Genomic DNA, 7,535 nt, shown 5'->3' with positions numbered 1-7,535 from the left:
CTCATATTTTTCCATTCTTTCCTCTATCTGTTCTTTTGTGTGTAGGTTTTCAGGTGCCTTGTTCTTCAGTTCCTGGGTGTTTTTATCTGTCTCTTGAGATTTGCTGTTGTATGTTTCCATTGTGTCCTTCATCTCTTGTGTTGTGCCTTTCATTTCCATAGATTCTGCCATTTGCTTTTTTGAACTTTCAATTTCTACCTTATGTACACCCAGTGTTTTCATCATACACTTCATGTGTTTTGCCATATCTTCCCTAAACTTTTTGAATTGATTTAGCATTAGATGTTTAAGTTCCTGTATCTCAGTTAAGTGTAAGTTTGTTCCTTTGACTGGGCCATAAGTTCATTTTTCTTAATGTATGTTGTAGTTTTCTTCTGTCTAGGCATCTGGTTTCCTTGGTTATCCCATTCAGATTTTCCCAGACCTGAATGGGCTCAGGTCTCAGAAGGAGGCAGTAATATCATGTCTCCCTGAGGGTGAATTTTAGAAGATTGATACACCCTGTGAGGCCTCAAGTCACTGTGTTTTTCTGACCAACAGGTGGCACCTGTCAGCCTGTAGCTCCAGACTGGTACAAGGAGTTATGACCCATGGTTGTATTCCCCCAGGCTCTGCAGTCTCATTCTGAATGGAAGATGGGTGGTAGAGCTTGGCACCACCTTCTTCCTCTTAGGGAAGATACATCCCCTAAGGAGAAGTCATTAGCATTTGAATAGTCTCTCTGCCTCTGTTATCCCCACCCATATCTGGGTCAGAGGACTGGGAACTGAAAATGGCTGAGGCTTTCTCCAGTGAGCCATAAAAGGACAGAAAACCCACTTTCAATGCCAGGCTGTGGCCCCCCTCAATTTCACCCATTGGCCAGAGACAGCACCTGGTCCTCTGGGCTTCCCCTCCTCCCAGGGAGGTCCTTCAGTTCTCCAAGGTCATCCTCACCAAAACTTTTGTGTACTTGTTGGGGATTTATAGCTTGTATTGCACATTACATGTTTGTTAATTAAAACTCCAATTGAACTGTATTCATTCACTTTGCTCAGAGAGTACTGCTCTCTAGCCCTGTGAGGCTTTGCAGTTCAGGTTGTGGGGGGAGGGGCTTTTGGCTTGGGTCTGCAGTTTTTACTTACAGATTTTATGCTGTGATCTTGGGCATTCCTTCCAATTCAGGTTGTTGTATGGTGGGTGGACAGTCACGTTTGTTCTCCTGCAGTTATCCCAGATTATTTACTAGTTTTTCCTGGTTGTTAATTAGTTGTTCCAGGGGGACTAAGTAGCTTGCACTCCTCTCTATGCTGCCATCTTCCAGAAGTGCCTCAATACATTTTTAAATAATTTTGTTTATTTAGTCTTTGAATTTGTTGTCAATATGATTTTTATTTTGCACTCTTAAATCCTCTTATTAGGTTTAATAATGTGTTACTACTATATTTTCTGACCTCAGCATTTTTAGACTCCAGGGTTTTCAAAGTTAGGAAATTACATAGTTTAGTGGGATCAGAGAAGATTTGTTTGTTTTTGAAGCCATGTGAAGGCCTATGTCCTTTTATATTACTTTTCACTTTTGAAAAGTTCTCTGGACACCAGAAGAATAAAAGCTTCACAAGGTACTGGATGATGAATCTCTTTTCATGTTGCATGAGATTTGAATGAGGCTAATGAGATCTAACTAGACCCAGCCCTTAATTTCATTTATTACAGTTGATAACTTTAAAAAGTGAAAAAAAGTAAACCTATATTCCCAATAAAATACCAAGAAAAATATCTGCACACACAATAAAATAAATCCTTAACAACAAGGGCATAATGTACTCTCCACCGTAACATTTTCTTTATTATATTCCTTAGCTGCAACTCTTTGATTCAGAAAATGGAGACTTCCTTTTCATTAAGTTGTGATTCCTTTCTCTATCCCCAGATTAGGAAATTTTAAAAAGGCTTAATTTGGAGAGAGAGGGAAGATGGTGGCATAGAGAGCAGTGGAAGTTAAGTAGTCCCCCTGGAACAATTAAAAAAAACCAGGAACAACTAGTAAATAATCCAGAATTACTGTGGGGGGACAAACAAGGCCGTCCACTCATTATACACCAACATGAATTGGGAGGAATGCCCAAGATCACAACATAAAATCTGTAAGTAAAACTTAAGGCTCCAAACCAGGAGTCCCCTCCCCCATACCTGAGTTGCAAAGCCTTGTGGTGTAAGAGGGAAGCTCTCTCCCAGCAAGCAAATATAGCTCAGCTGAGCTCCAACTGGGGTTCTAAGTAGTGAGTGTGAACTGCTCACTACAGATATGAATCCCCAAAAAACAGAGGGTTTGGGTGATGACTGACCTTGGAGAGCTGGAGGGTCACCTTGGACTAGGTCTGAAGGGTATGAACTCTTTCTTTTTTGGCTCAGTGGAGAAAGCCCCAGCCATTTTCAGTTCCCAGTGCTGTGACTCAGAGAAGGTTGGAGGTAGCACAAGCAGAGAGAGAGACCATTGAAATGCTAATGACCTCATCCTAGGGGGTCTAGCTTCCCTAAGAGGAAAGGGTTGCAGCTATTTCCATTCAGAACCAGACTCCAGAGCCTGAGGGAACATGGCCACACCTTCTCACACCAGTCAAGAATTATAGACTAACAGCCACCACCTGCTGGGCAGTAAAGCACAGTGACCTGAGGCATCACAGTGAGTACCAATTTTCTAAGACACACCCTCAGGGAAACCAGATACTGAATATTTCTTCCCTCTGGGACCTAAGCCTGTTCTGGTCTGGGAAAACCTGATTGGGGTAACCAAGGAAACCATGCCTAGACAACAGAAAATTACAACGTACACTAAGAAAAATGAAGTTATGGCCCAGTCAAAGGAACAAACTTACACTTCAACTGAGATACAGGAATGTAAACAACTAACGCTAAATCAATTAAAAAAGTTTAGAGAAGATTTTGCAAAAGAGATAGAGGCTATAATGAAAGCACTGGGCATACGTAAGGCAGAAATCAAAAGTTCATAAAAACAATCAGTAGAATCTATTGAAATGAAAGGCACAACACAAGAGATGAAAGACACAATGTAAACATACAACAGCAGATCTCAAGAGGCAGAAGAAAACACTCAGGAACTGGAGAACAAAACACCTGAAAGCCTACACACAAAGGCGCAGATGGAGAAAAGAATAAAAAAATATGAGCAACATCTCTGGTAACTTAAGTATGAAACAAAACACAGGAATGTACGTACCATTGGTTTCCCAGAAGGAGAAGAGAAGGGAAAAGGGGCAGAAGCAATAATAGAGGAAATAATTAATGAAAATTACCCATCTCTTATGAAAGACATTAAATTACAGATCCAAGAAGCGCAGCATACTCCAAACAGAATAGATCTGAATAGGCCTATGCCAAGACATATGATAATCAGATTATCAAATGTCAAAGACAAAGAGAGAATCCTGAAAGCAGCAAGAGAAAAGCAATCCATCACATACAAAGGAAGCATAATAAGACTATGTGCAGATCTCTCAGCAGAAACCATGGAAGCAAGAAGGAACTGGTGTGATATATTTAAGATACTGAAAGAGGAAAACCACCAACCAAGAATCCTATATCCAGCAAAGCTGTCCTTCAAATATGAGGGAGAGCTCAAAATATTTTCTGACAAACAGACAATGAGAGACTTTGTGAACAAGATACCTGCCTTACAGGAAATACTAAAGGGAGCACTACAGAATGATAGAAGACAGGAGTGCATGGATTGGAATGCAATTTTGTGAGATGGTAGCACAGCAATGTAAGTACACTGAATAAAGGTAACTATGAATATGTTTGAGAGAGGAAGGCTGGGAGCATGTGAGACACCAAAGGAAAGGAGGAAAGATAAAGACTTGGACTGTGTAACCTGGTGAAATCTAGTGTTCAATAATTGTGATATAAAGTATAAGTATGTTTTTTTATGAGGGAGAACAAGCAAATGTCAACCTTGCAAGGTTTTAAAAATGGGGAGGCATTGGGGGAAGGATGCAATCAATGTAAACTAGAGACTGCAACTAACAGAATCATTGTATTATGCTTCCTTTAAAGTAACAAATGTGATATACCAAGGTAAATGCAGATAAGGGGGGGTTAGGGAAGGCATGTTAGACACTTGACATTGGTGGTATTGTCAGACTCTTTACTCTACTTTGATTTAAGGTTATTTTTCCTTTTGCTACTTCCTAGCTGTCACTTTTTTCCTCTTTCTTTTGACCCTTTACCTTCTTTGACTCTCCCTCCTGCCTTGTGGAAGAAATGTAGATGCCTTATATAGACAGTGGTGAAGGTGGGGAACACATAAATATATGACCATACAGAGAACCATTTATTATTTACTTAGGTTGGAATGTATGGTATGTGAACAAAACCATATTAAAAAAATTGGGTTGATGGCAAAACCTTGAGGGCAATATACTAAGGAAATAAGCCAGACACATAAGGACAAATATTGCAGAGTCTCACTGTTAGGAACTGTTCTAGTTTCCTAATGCTGCAGAATGCAAAACACCAGAGATGGATTGGCTTTTATAAAAAGGGGGTTTATTTGGCTATACAGTTACAGTCTTAAGGCCATAAAGTGTCCAAGGTAACATATCAGTAATCAAGTACCTTCACTGGAGGATGGCCAATGGCGTCCAGAAAACCTCTGTTAGCTGGGAAGGCATGTGGCTGGCGTCTGCTCCAAAGTTCTGGTTTCCAAAATGGCTTTCTCCCAGGACGTTCCTCTCTAGCAAGCTTGCTCCTCTTCAAAACGTCACTCACAGCTGCACTCCGTCCAGTCTCTTTGAGTCAGCACGTTTATATGGCTCCCCAGATGAAGGCCCACCCTGAATGGGCAGGGCCACGCCTCCATGGGAGTATCCCACCAGAGTCACTTCCCACAGCTGGGTGGGGCACATCTTCATGCAAACAACCTAATCCAAACATTCCAACTTAATCCCCACTATTCTGTCTGCCCCACAAGATTGCATCAAAGAATATGGCTTTTTCTGGGGTACATAATACATTCAAACTGGCACAGGAACTAATTATAATAGGTAAACTCATAGACATGAAATATAAGGTACTAAGATATATGAATGGGGAGTGGTTGCTTAGTATAAGCAGAATGTTCAACTAGAATGAATTTAAATGTTTGGAAATGAACAGAGGTGTTGGTAGCAAGATGTGAGAATAACAGTGCAGAATGGTGTGTGAATGAGGTGGAAAGGGGAAGCTCAGAGTCATATATGTCACCAAAAGAAAAGCTGGAGATCAAAAAATGGGAATGTATAAAACTGAATCCTATGGTAGGCAATGTCCATAATTAACTGTGAAAATATTAGAAATCTCTTCCATGAACCAGGACAAATTATGACAATACAATTAGAAGTTAATAATAGAGGAGCATACAGGGAAGAAATATATACCTTTTGCAAACTATATACTACAGTTAGTAATATTCTAACATTTATCATAAACAGTAACAAATGTACTATACCAACACTATGAGTCAACAATTGAGGGGGCTTGGTTAGGGATATGGGAGGATTTGAGTTTCCTTTTCTTTTTTCATCTTTCACTTTATTTCTTGTCTGAAGTAATGAAAAGTTTCTAAAAATTGAACAAAAATTAAGTGTGTTGATGGATGCACGTTGTATGTGGGTACTAGGGGCAACTGATTGTACACTTTGGATCTTTGGATAATTGTATGGTATCTCAACAATCCCAATAAAAATTAAAAAGGGAAAAAAACTTAAAAAAGGCTTAATTTACACAAGTTATCAAATTAAATTTTCATTTACATATAATTTAAGTGTTTATAAAGTATCCAATATTGTAGCTTATAATGTACATGACTTTGAAAATTAAATGACATTTTTACCATATCCTTTTGTTGTGTAAAAATATTCTACATACATGAATACCATGAAAACAATCTTTTTGTTTGGGATATTTCCAATGCACATTAACTAAACAAATTCTCAACTATATATCAGTATTTATAATGTTAAAATATCTGGGTGCCACACAGTGTTTAATTTCTGCAACTAGTAATCTTATAAATTCAAAATTGCTTTTAAAACCTAGGTTTTATGATGGCAACAAAAGATCATGAATAGAATGTATGTTATATAAAAATTGGTATAAAAATAGCCACGTGATACTTAAATATGAAAAGCAAATCTCCCCATTTTGACTTCAAATACAGATTTCTCTCCTCTTTAAATGATGTCAAAATCTCAAGAGAACATGTAGGTAACCGGAATATACAGAACAATTCCATACATTCAACAGACTATTCAAAACAAGGGCTTAATCATAATTGACAAGGGCCAAATGTAGGAAAGAAGTAATGCATTTTTTCTTCTTTTTAAAACAGATGTTGCAGGTCTTTTACCCATGAATTCCACGACATGGAAAGAACAAAATAGGTTTCACATTTCACTTAAGATAATTCAGCATTATTGGTTTGTAAAGAAACACAAATACCTTGACAACAAACCAAACCAGTCAGTCTGGTTTAACATATTCCACTCATGCTAATGAAATTTTAATCTTTTTGAGGGGTCGTGATCAAAATCCAAAATGTAGAACAATCTTCAGGAAAACTGGAATGTAAAATGTTGAGTTCAGTTCAGATATCATCAATGTCTTCATCATCTCCAATGTCATTAAACTGGATTTGGTCATCATCTTCAGGACCTCAAGTATCTGCTTCATTGATGTTAGCATGCCTCTAGAAACTCACCATATATGTTCAGACTTCAAGCTTCATCAGCATTGTAGTTTAAAATTACATCAGCTTTGTTATCCTGATAGTCTCATAGTCCAACAAATATAATGTCTGACATATTTAACCATGTTTTTCTTGATTTCCCTCTGATGTGTCATAACATTTTTTATGCTATTGAAACACATTTCTTCTAATTGTCCATTTCCTAACAATTTGATTACTTGAGCATACTCTTGTCCATCCTCTTTGAACACCAGCTCTCTCTGTAGATTCATTTACTTTTTTACCTCTACATCTTATTTTTAGCTCCTTTATCTTTATTCTTAGTCATGGCGGTAATGGCAGATTCATGGACTCTCCAACTCCTTTTCCAGTTGGGACAGCTGCAGCAACTTCTCAGAGAGGGGCAAGGGGTGACCATGAAAGTATAGGGGATGAAGCAGAGGAGAGACACCGGGTTGCGTGCATGGGTGAAACTCACAGCCCAGCTCTTGAAAGACCTCCTTGCAACCACAAACATTGTGCTTTGATTTTAAAATCACTGCTGTATTTGTGGTTATGTCTTCTTTTTCATCACTAATAATTATTTAGTCCTGACATTTTTTCTCTTTTCTTCTTTGATCTTCCCAAGTCATAATTCTTGTAGTTTGCATTAGTTACATATTGCTGCACTATGGATTACAGCCAAATTTAGAAGTTAAATGATCACACATCTATCATCTCATGGTTTTCTGTGGTTCAGGGACCTGGGTGTGGATTGGCTGGGTGCTTTTGTTTCAGGGTCTCACAGATCTACAGTGAGGGTGCAGGT

At 38.5% G+C, this 7,535-nt stretch overlaps 1 pseudogene; it reads right to left on the bottom strand.

The window, feature by feature from the left end:
* Positions 1-6,625: 6,625 nt before the first annotated feature.
* On the bottom strand, positions 6,626-7,055 carry LOC119533244 (annotated as a pseudogene).
* Between the last annotated feature and the right edge of the window lie 480 nt (positions 7,056-7,535).

The sequence above is a fragment of the Choloepus didactylus genome, chromosome 4, assembly GCF_015220235.1.
Source record: "Choloepus didactylus isolate mChoDid1 chromosome 4, mChoDid1.pri, whole genome shotgun sequence".
NCBI lineage: Eukaryota > Metazoa > Chordata > Mammalia > Pilosa > Megalonychidae > Choloepus > Choloepus didactylus.
This window is presented reverse-complemented; position numbering and strand designations above follow the sequence as displayed.